A 12,096-nucleotide genomic window follows, 5' to 3' on the forward strand; every position below is an offset into this window, starting at 1 on the left:
AGGTCACGTTGCAGCTCTACAGGACATTGGTTAGGCCACTGTAGGAATATTGTGTGCAATTCTGGTCTCTTTCCTATGGGAAAGATATTGTGAAACTTGAAAGGGTTCAGAAAAGATTTACAAGGATGTTGCCAGGGTTGGAGGATTTGAGCTACTGGGAGAGTTTGAACAGGCTGGGGCTGTTTTCCCTGGAGCACCGGAGGTGAGTAGTGACCTTATGGAGGTTTACAAAATCATGAGGGGCATGGATAGGATAAATAGACAAAGTATTTTCCGTGGGGTGGGGGAGTCCAGACTAGAGGACATAGGTTTAAGGTGAGAGGGGAAAGATATAAAAGCGACCTAAGGGGCAACGTTTTCACACAGAGTGGTACGTGTATGGAATGGGCTGCCAGAGGAAGTGGTGGAGGCTGGTACAATTGCAACATTTAAAAGGCATTTGGATGGGTATATGAATAGGAAGGGCTTGGAGGGGTGTGGGCCAGGTGCTGGCAGGTGGGACTAGATTGGGTTGGGATATCTGTACAGGTTGGACCGCAGGGTCTGTTTCCATGCTGTACATCTCTATGACTGTGAGTTGCAACTTCTTGCCAACAGTCACGACACTTGCGATTTCATTCTATTCACCAAAGCGATGTACGGACACAGCACACTTTCCTTTGAACTGCTGCGGAGTAAGGAAGGTATCCTTTTGAGAGACAGAGATAACATTGGCCTCTGATAGAAAACTTCAAAAGTCTACTAAACTGTGATATCATCATCAATTAGCATGAGTTGAAGAAATAGCCCACTGCCCATCTTGGTCTCCCATCTAGTGTTGCAGAAGTTGACTTGTCAATAAGCTCATGAAGAATGAAAAAGCCATAGGATTCTAGCAGGGAATTTCCAACTTGGACGAGTGGAGGTCACTCATCATTTCCATCAACTGTTTTGAAAATTTAGGATAAAAAAAATCTCTGGTGATCTGAGGGGTGCTGCCATCACCAGGACAATCATCATTCAAATCTTCGCTAGGCACCTTCTCAAAGTCTCAGATCTTGCCTGAAAGCCAGTGTGGCATTCAACCAAACTATGAACGTGGACATGGCTTTCATTGTTTTGTAATTCCCAAGAGAAATGTCAGGAACAAAATAAACCAGTCCACAATGCCTTTGCTGATCGTCCCAAGGCTTTTGGCTCTGTCAATTGGGAAGTGCTATGGAAGGCCCTGTCAAAGGCCAGCTATCTAATGAAATTCATCAACATTCTCCATCTCCCCTATGACCAGATGTCGGCGAAGAACCTTACCAATAGTTATGCGACAATCTGTTTGAGGTCAAAACAGGGGTCAAGCAGAGATATGTCATTGCACCCACCCTTTTTTCTGTCTTCATCACCATCATTCTTGATCTTGTCAATAACAAGCTACCCACTGGTGTGGACATTGTCTATAGGATAGGAAGAAACCTTTTCAACCTCAACCGGTTGAAATCCAAGAAGGAAATGGCACCGTCCTTGCTGTTGGAACTTCAGTATGTGAATCTCATCTCTGCTATCTCAGAAGAGTACCTCCAAACAACACTTTAATGCCTTTTATGGAAGCATACCGAAGACATGGTCTCAGCCTTGACCTTCAGAAGATTCAAATCTTTTACCAACCCAATTCAGGTCATCGTCCAGTCTATCCCTCCATTAAGATCAACTGAGAAATCCCCCCACCAACCCACCTGTGGAATGTTCCCCTTAACTGGGAAGCATCCTCTTATGTAAGGCTAACATTGATAAAGTGATTCAATATTGCATCAAATGTTAAAAGTACTGTTTTCACGCACACAAGGATGAGAGTCTTTGGTGACAGTGACATCTGTGCTGATACCAAGGTCCTTGCATATAACAACTCTTACTTATGGCTCCAAAACGTGGTGTATGTATAGATGCCATCTCAAGACCCTTGAAAATTACCATTAACATGCTTTGAGATGGTCTCTCTGAATCAGCTGGGAGTGTATGGAATGAGCTGCCAGAGGATGTGGTGGAGGCTGGTACAATTGCAACATTTAAGAGGCATTTGGATGGGTATGTGAATAGGAAGAGTTTGGAGGGATATGGGCTGGGTGCTGGCAGGTGGGACTAGATTGGGTTGGGATATCTGGTCGGCATGGACGGGTTGGACCGAAGGGTCTCTTTCCATGCTGTGCATCTTTATGACTCTATGACTCTAATTGTGGAATCCCTCCAATCAACTTGAGGCTTACTATTGATCAACAATTAAACTGCACCAACCATGTAAATACTATGGTAGCTAGACTACCCATTATTAATACAGTGTCAACAGTAAAAAGCAAGCTGTAATGTAAAAATTCACCATAGCACCATCAACTCTTCTACAAGTACCTTTCATCTGCTCATGTTAATGTATCACAGAATCTCACATTTTGTCTTAGACATAGTAAAATCTGAGCGAGCTCTTCTATTTGTTGCTCTGTGTTACTCGACCATGCCCACCATGGGCCCAAGTCATTCTGCTTTGGCAAATTTACTTTTAGACAAATGTATGGCCAAATTGGCACTTTGTAACTGAATGATTCATTCAAATGATGTAAATATTCTTCCCAGGTTTGGTGGAAGAAAATCAAATATTTGATGTAGATGAAACAGTTGCATTGTAACTAAAAACCTGCTGGTTTAATCTTTGGAATGAAAAATCCACAAGCAATTTTTCAAACAGCATGACTTTCTATTGATAAAACCATTTTGTGTTGCAATCAGTAATATTTCTTTGGCTCAACCACATAACGGATCTTGCTAATATCCTGCAGAGACTTTTTTAGAGACTTCAAATCAGACACTCTGGGCTGTATCTTTTGCTCAGTGCAAATTATTTTGAGTGATTTGGAGGAATTCTCATATGAGACCAGCAGGAATTATTGCCATAATCTTACCATGCCAATCTTGCCATTATAGTGTCCTTCACATCTGATTCCATTCCTAACTTACCACATGCCATTCACAGAACATCTTGCCACTCAGCAGGTATCGCACTTGCAATCTTTGAAAGGCTGCTGTCCACAAGGATAAGTTTCGGCAATTTGGCATTGCCCCTCATTGGCAGCGTAATGCCACAAAACCACATTGCTCATACCACTGCCTCTCCCTAGTTTACTTGTTCTTTGTTACATTCCACCTAAACACCGTCCCTGTCCCTCATGCCAACTAGAGACCTGCAGCTTGTTCCAATAAGGGAATGTAACTCACAGGTAAGCAATTGGATAGTTACAAATATGAGCTTTTATTTACAGTCAGCAAAAGGAAACAGGAACAAAATAAATAGGATCTAATGTTTGCCCCCAAAATGCAACTCAAATGTGTTATGAAGGAGTAGGGGTACTATACCATTAAGGAAGTTGAAAATCTAGCAAGGACTTAGAGAAGCAGAGTGTCCAGAACAAGGCAACAATGTAACATTTGGTCAAAACAGCTGCATAGCTGGGTTGCCATGAGACAAAAAAACTTCAAATTCGGCCAATCAGTTTAAATTATGCCCAAGATACCAAACTCCAATCTAGTTTGATTTTAGTATTTTGATAATATTAAAACCAATGAAATGATCTGTTGTTTTAGGGTATAAAGATCAGACATTTTGAACAGTTATCCAGAGAACTGCCAAAAGACCAACAGATGCAGGCTGCTAGTAAGAGCTGTCTGAGACATATATGTCTGGAGAAGGAGTTTGCACAGAAAAAACATTGAAACTGACCTGGAGAGAGAATCTACAGAGCAATATCAGCAAAGAGGTTTTGAAACGTGATAATTTTTCTGTAAATCGTAATCGGGATTTTTAATTGGACTACTATTGTAGAAGGGGAGGGAAAAGATAGGTTTAAGAGAAAGGAGTTGTGAATAGATGTTAGCTAATATTCTCTGTTGGACTTAAATAAAATAAAGTTGTCAATTTTTACTTTAAAATAGTGACTTTTGGGATTGTTCTTTGCCTCTTGAATTTTAACAGATTCTTATCTATGTTGCTGGTTTAAATTAGCAGAGGGGCTTACCCTGTGTTGTAACAGTTTGGGGGCTCCTCGTCTGGATTTGAACAGTTTGTGGGCTCGGTGTCAAAATTTGAATAGTTTGAGTTTTGGATTCGTGATTTGAACTGTTTGGACAGATCCAGTTTGAGATTTGGACAGATTAGAATAGATTTTGGGTAGGAAAAAGCCCAGTAGATTTAAAACTTGCAGGTTAGTGTCCTAGATCTTTACGGCGGCACGGTGGCACAGTGGTTAGCACTGCTGCCTCACAGCACCAGAGACCCGGGTTCAATTCCCGCCTCAGGCGACTGACTGTGTGGAGTTTGCACATTCTCCCCGTGTCTGCGTGGGTTTCCTCCGGGTGCTCCGGTTTCCTCCCACAGTCCAAAGATGTGCAGGTCAGGTGAATTGGCCATGCTAAATTGCCCGTAGTGTTAGGTAAGGGGTAAATGTATGGGTGGGTTGCGCTTTGGTGGGGTGGTGTGGACTTGTTGGGCCGAAGGGCCTGTTTCCACACTGTAAGTAATCTAATCTAATAAAACGTAGGTGAAACAAATTTTAAAAAAATTTGGTGACTTCTGGTTGATTAAATTAAAAATGAGAGAAATGGTTCTTAAAATTGCTGGTGAGATTCTGGGATTTGAACATGTTTCTCAAATTTGCCAAGAAAGTTTAGAATGAAAGCAAAACGCCATACTTTTAGAATTAGCAATAAGTTAGATTTGGGTTTGACCAGGGACAAAGCTAAAGCCGAAATTGGAAGGGAGTTACTCAAACACTTAAGTGTATCAGAGAAACAGACAAGTGCAGTAAAGGTAGAAAGCTTAAATTACAATTGAGGAAAATGGAGTTATAACATAAACAGAGAGAGGAAAGAGAGGAGGGAAAGAGAAAGAGAGGATTGGTGGCTGAGCAAAGGGAGAAGAAAGGGGGGGAGAGAGAGAGAGAAGAAAAAGAATGAGAGAGAAGGTTCTTAGCTGAGCAAAAATAGAATTTGAACTTCAGAAATTGTGACTTATTCAGCAAAATCAAGTTAACAAGATGGAGAGTAAAAGAGAAGGTAGCAATATATACAAATATGTTAAAACTTTGATGAGAAAGTTTATTGAAGCCTTCTTTATTTGAAAAGCTGGCGAGGCAGATGGAATGGTCCGAGGATTTATGGGTAACGCTAATTCAGACTAAACCGGTAGACAGACCTCGTGAGGTATTTGCCGCACTATCAGATGAGGGGTCAAGAGATTATGAAGCAGTTAAATAGGATATTTTAAGTGCTTATGAATTGGTACCAGAAGCATCTAGACAGCAGTTCAAAAACACAAAGAAGGAACCAGGTCAGACTTATGTTGCATTCGAAAGAATTAAATGTAGTCATATTAATAGGTGGGTGTGTGCTTTAAAGATAGGATCTTTGAGGCTGTAAGAGAGATTATTCTACTAGAGGAGTTTAAAAACTCACTTCCAGAGATGATAAGAATTCACATGGAAGAACAGAAAGTTCAGGAAGTGAGAAGGGCAGCAAAATTAGATTAGATTACTTACAGTGTGGAAACAGGCCCTTCGGCCCAACAAGTCCACACCGACCCGCCGAAGTGCAACCCACCCAGACCCATTCCGCTACATTTACCCCTTCACCTAACACTATGGGCAATTCACCTAACCTGCACATTTTTGGACTGTGGGAGAAAACCAGAGCACCCGGAGGAAACCCAAGCAGACACAGGGAGAATGTACAAACTCCACACAGACAGTCACCTGAGGCAGGAATTGAACCTGGGTCTCTGGCATTGTGAGGTAGCAGTGCTAACCACTGTGCCACTGTGCTGCTCAATATGCACCAATATAGCAGATGGCTATATGTTGGTGCATAAGACAAGCTTCCAGCCAGAATTTCGTCCTGTGAGGGATAGAAGTTGGGTGAAGGGGAGATCCTACACTACGAAACCACGAGTAGAGAACACTGGTAGATGTTTACCAGAGGTTAAAAAAGAAGCCCAAGAGTGTGGAATGGAGGTAAAAGGCTTCATGTGTTCCCACTGTGGTAAAGTGGGACACATAAATTCAGCGTGATGGTCATTATAGAAACACACTGTGGGAAAAGATGTGGTAAAATTAGCTAAGCCAGTGGCATTAGTGAAGGTAGTAAATTAAACCCCAAGAATAGCCAAGGAGCTGCAGTAGAATGTGTAGCTGAGGCAGGGGCTGGGTATGGACTTAGTACCTGATCTCTTCAAAGAATTTGCCTCTGTGGGTAAAGTTTTCTCAGAAAGAACAGGGGGAGAAGGACAAGAAGTTATAATTTTGAGAGATACAGGATCTAACCAGTCACTAATTGTAAGAGATGAGCGAATATGCACTCTTTCTGAGCTGTTAGCCGAGACTGTGATTATTTGTGAGGAAGATGGACAGAAATTTAGCATTCCCCTATGTAAGATCAGGTTGGAGTGCCAATTTATGACTGGGGAAGTTGCAGTGAGAGTGATCGATAGAGTATCAGTTCCAGGAATTCAGTTTGGTCTTGGGAATGATTTAGCAGGGCCCAAGGTGGGAGTGACACCCCTTGTTGTGGAGAAGCCCAAGGAAATCCAAGAAACCAAGGAGTTAAAACAGAATTATCCTGGTATTTTCCATGGTGGTAATCAGATCCCACAATCATAAGTCACAGCACAAAGCAAAAATTAAAAAGAGAGATGAAGGAGTTCACATTCAGTTAGCGGATATCCTGTTTGATGTAATAGTGTAGGATAAACCTGAACAGGCAGAGGGTCAGACAGAAGTTTTTAGTCCTGAAAGGCTAAGAGACTTGGAACAGAAAGACAAAATGATTTTTAAAATGTGGGTGCGTATTCCGATAAGGAGGTAGATGATATTCCTGAAGGTTATTATTTGAAAGATAGAATCCTAAGATGGAAATTGAGACTATGGCAGGTTAATGTAGAGGAGAAATGGACTAAAGTACATCAGGTTGTGTTGCTGGTAGCATCCAGATAGGAAGTGTTATGGGTAGCATATGAACTACCTGTAGGAGGTCACCGAGGGATACGAAAGACACAGTCTAAGGTACAAAAATATTTTTATTGGCCTGGAATGCACAGGATGTGGATAACTTTTGCCATACGTGTCATACATACCAAATGGTAGGTAAGCCACAGGCGGTAATAAAACCAGCCCCTTTGCCAATTCCTGCATGTGAAGAACCTTTCATGTGGGTTGTAATTGATTGTGTCGGTCCCCTCCCGAGGACTAAACGTGGGAACCAGTACTTGTTAACCATAATTGATGTGTCTCCCAGATTTCTGGAGGCAATTCAAATTCTGGATTTTCAAGGCTGGAGTAGAGGAGTTAGTAGCTTTCTTCACATGGTGTGGGCTACTCAGAGAGATTCAGTCAGACCAAGGGTCACATTTTACTGCTAGGCTGTTTAAGGAGGTTATAGATAGCTGAGGTGTACAGCACTTTAAATCCAATGCGTATTCATCCTGAATCCCAGGGAACTTTAGAAAGGTGGCATCAGATCTTGAAGACCATGTTGAGGACATACTGTCAGGATTACACGAATGATTGGAATAAAGGTATCCCATTCATATTGTTTGCCATTAGAGATGCCCCAAATGAATCTACTCAGTTTCCTCCCTTCAAGTTAATATTCAAGCATGAAGTGAGAGGCCCTTTGACATGAATTAAAGAAAAATTAACAGGAACAAAGGCGGAGATCTCACTTTTAGAATATGTATCAGAGATGAGGGAGAGATTAAATCAAGTAGGTGAGTTAGCTAAACAGCACCTAAATAGGGCACAGCATAGAACGAAACAGATGACAGATTAAAAACTCTGAGACTCAGATGTTTTCCCAAGGGAATAAGGTGTTAGTACTGTTACCAGTGATAGGCGATCCCTTCACAGTCAGGTTTAGTGGTCCCTATCAAATTGAGAAAACATTGAGTCAGCTGAACTATCTCGTAAAGTCGGCAGATAGACAAAAAAGGTATCGAGTTTGTCATGTGAACATGTTGAAACCATATTATACTAGAGAGAAAGAATTGGAGAAACAGGTATTAGTTACTGCCACACAGAGTGAGGAATCAAATCCAGGTGATGTGGATTTTGATGTGCCTCAAAATAGATTTAAAAATTAAGAAGTCCTTGAAGCGTGGGATAGGTTAGTAAACTATCTGTCTCAGAAGCATAGAATGCATCTGAAAGGTTTGTTACTGCAGTATAAAGACAAATGTAAGAATCAGATGAGGAGGACTAATGCTATTGTACATGAAGTAGGCATAGGGATTACTGCTCTGTTAACACAATGTCTCTATCGGCCTAATTCTTTCAAAACCAGACAGTTCCAGAAGGGGGTGGAGGCTATGCTGGATGGGGATATCATAGAACCAAGCCAGAGGGAGTGGAGTTTGCCATTCGTCTTAGTTCCCAAACTAGACAGGACTCAATGATTTTACATGGATTATTGAAAGGTCAACACTGTTACAGAATTGGACTCGTATCCAATTCTGAGATTGGAGGTCTGTATTGCGAAAGTCAGACAAGCCAATTACATCACCAAGTTGGACTTAATGTGCAGATGCCTTTATCAGAGATGGCGAAAGAAGTTTTTGCATTTGTAACCCCAAATGGGCTAAATCAATTTAAAGTGATACCCTTTGGAATGAAGAATGCACCCGCCACATTCCAAAGACTCATGAACAGAGTTGTGGCTGGGTTAACAAACTGTGCAGTGTATTTGAATGATGTAGTGATCTTTAGTAAGGCCTGGAAAGATCACATGGTACAGGTGGCAGAGCTCTTTGAATGACCACGAGAAGCAAAACTGGTGATAAACTTAAAACTGAATTCACAAAAGTAGAGGTGACGGTCTTGAGACATAACGTCGGTCATGAAAGATTGACCCCATGGAACGCAAAGACGAAGGCCAACGAGGAATTTCCATGACCAACCTCGAAGAAAGAGGTGCTTCAATTCTTAGGACTCAACGGATTGTATCGAAAGTTTGTTCCAAACTTCAGCAGTGTAGTGGCACGTTAACCGATTTGCTGAAGAAGAACAAAGTTTTGGTGGACAGAACAATGCCAGGAGGCATTCGTCCATTTGAAATTGACATTAACCACCGCACCAGTTTTAGCTACACCAAACTTTTCAAAACCTTTTGAAGTTGCCATCGATACTAGTGACATAGGGGTTGGAGCTGTGCTGCTACAGGAAGATGATGATGGGATTGAACTGCCAGTTGGTTAATTTTCAAAGAAACATAACATCCCTCAGAGGAAATGCTTCATGATCGAAAAAGAACTGTTGAGTTTGGTACTGGCCTTACAACATTTTAATATGTCACAAAATGTGTCGGAGATGGTTGTGTACACGGATCACAATCCTCTTACATCCTTAGAACACTTTAAAGACAAAAATATGAGACTATCTTGTTAGAGTCTTATGTTACAGACTTTCAATTTACATATCGTACATGTTGCAGGTCATAAGAATGGAATCGCGGATGTGGTTTTGCGGCTTTAATTGATAAAGTATAGATAAGATACATCTATTCAATGTTTTATATAGGTGGGAGGCAGTTAAGGTGAACTACATTAAAGTTATCTGTATGTAATGGAATTGTGCTTAAGAATAGAAATAAAAATGAAGCCATCTTTTCATTATGATGGTTCATTTATTTTAAAAGGGGGAGGTGTTATGAAGATGTAGGGTTATCTACCTTTAAGAGAGTTGAAAAGCTAGCATGGACTTAAAGAGGCAAAGAGAGTCTGGAACAAGGTAACAATGTAACATTTGGTCGAAGCAGCTAGAGTAACTGGATTGCCATGAGACAAAAACAAATTCAAAGTCAGCCAATCAATTTAAATTATGCCCCAAGATACCAACTCCAATCAAGTTTGAATTTAGTATTTTGATAATCTTAAAACCAATGAAATGATCCAATGTTTTGGGGTGTAAAAATCAGACATTTTGAACAGTTAGCCAGAGTGGCAAAGAGAACTACCAAAAGACCAATAGATGTGGGCCGCTAGTAAGAGCTCTCTGAGAGGTACCTATCTGGAGAAGGCATTTGCATAGGAAGAAATATTGAAACCAACCTGGGTAGAGAGTCTACAGAGGAAAATCTACAGAGGAACCTCAGCAAAACTGACTGGTTTTAAAATGTGATGATTTTTCTGTAAATCGTAATCGGATTTTTAATTGGACTAGTATTGTAGAGGGGGAGGTAAAAGATAGGTTTAAGAGAAAGGAGTTGTAAATAGTTGTTAACTAATAAGCTCTGTTAGACTTAAATAAAATAGTCAATTTTTACTTTAAAATAGTGACTTTTGGGATCATTCTTTGTCTCTCGAATTTTAACAGATTCTTATCTGTGCTGCTGGTTTAAATTAGCAAAGGGGTTTACCCCATGTCCTAATAAATGACCAATGACTAGTTTGTAGTCCATGACAGTCTGCTGCACCTAACTCTCAATGATGGAAACGATGTCACGGGATCTATCTGATGATAGTCAGGGGACTGGACAAATCCAGGGCCATCACAAACAGATCAACAGTCTGGGCCAGAGGTTGTCATGTGCCAGGACTGTCAGATGTCTGAGGTGGTCTGAGGGGTTGACAGTTGATTGTTCGGGGGGGGTGGAGCTGAATGCCTATAGTGCAACAGAGGGATTACTACCAAGAGAGCTGAGGGAGTTAAGGCTGCTGGGGAAAACAGAGGCATTGAAGAGATTGGGACAAGTGGCAAGAGACATTCAAGGTGTAAGGGGGCAAGGTAGTGCAGAACAGTATGGTAGACAATTGGACGAGGCTGGCCATGATTAAAGTGAAATTCAGGGGACTGTGAAGGCAGTTGGAGATGAAGCTCAATACGTTGCTGCCAGACCTGCTGAGTTCCTCCAGAATGCTTGGTTTCAGATTTCCAGCATCCACACAGTATTGTGCTTTTATTAATGAGGTGAGTTAGGTCATTAATAAAGCATTTAACAAGCTATAAATACAAATGATTGGTAACGTACTACTGCCTAGTGAGAAATTAACCTCTCCATTTGGTGAAAGCATTAAAAAAGATGTAAGATGGTCCTGGCATTGATAGACCCTTTCAGACTTCTGATTGTGCCATAAATGTTGCCATAGCCCACTTCACTCAGACCTTGATAAGATTCTATCCCAGCTTTTTAATGTCTGCCAACATACATCTGGTACCAAACGCATCTGCCTGAGTGGTGATCGATTCCCACGCTTGCTAATTTTTTTCCATTTGGTGGTTGTATGTAGTTCAAACCCAAGAAAAGTGTGTGGTTCTCACAGACACTACCCACCTGCTATCAGATTTCATTGCCATCTGGGCTTCGAATCATGGAGATGCTGTGGCTTCTCAAAATCATTATCTTTTGATCAGCTTTTTCAAACATATATTTGCCAATTATAATTCTCAGTGACTGGTGATACAGATGTTATCTATCTTGTATGCTTGATTTAGGATTCCTGTGTACCCATAAATAATGTTTCTCTGATCGGCTGTGATTAAATGTCATATATAGATATAAAGTTTGTGAGAAGATTTGTAGCTCGGGTGCTCGTTGCTTGGTTCTGTTCGCCGAGCTGGAAGTTTTTGTTACAAACGTTTCATCTCCTGTCTAGGTGACATCCTCAGTGCTTGGGAGCCTCCTGTGAAGCGCTTCTGTGGTGTTTCCTTCCGCATTTATAGTGGCCTGTCCCTGCCGCTTCCGGTTGTCAGTTTCAGCCGTCCGCTGTAGTGGCCGGTATATTAGGTCCAGGTCTATGTGTTTGTTGATGGAGTTTGTGGATGAGTGCCATGCTTCTAGGAATTCCCTGGCTGTTCTTTGTTTCGCTTGCCCTATAATGGTAGTGTTGTCCCAGCTATCCCTAGTAGCCACACACGCAGACGACAAGCAACATGAATTTGACTGGGACAACACTACCATTATAGGGCAAGCCAAACAAAGAACAGCCAGGGAATTCCGAGAAGCATGGCACTCATCCACAAACCCCATCAACAAACACATCGACCTGGACACAATATACCGGCCACTACAGCGGACAACTGAAACTGACAACCGGAAGCG

The sequence above is a fragment of the Chiloscyllium plagiosum genome, chromosome 23, assembly GCF_004010195.1.
Source record: "Chiloscyllium plagiosum isolate BGI_BamShark_2017 chromosome 23, ASM401019v2, whole genome shotgun sequence".
In the NCBI taxonomy this organism is placed as follows: domain Eukaryota; kingdom Metazoa; phylum Chordata; class Chondrichthyes; order Orectolobiformes; family Hemiscylliidae; genus Chiloscyllium; species Chiloscyllium plagiosum.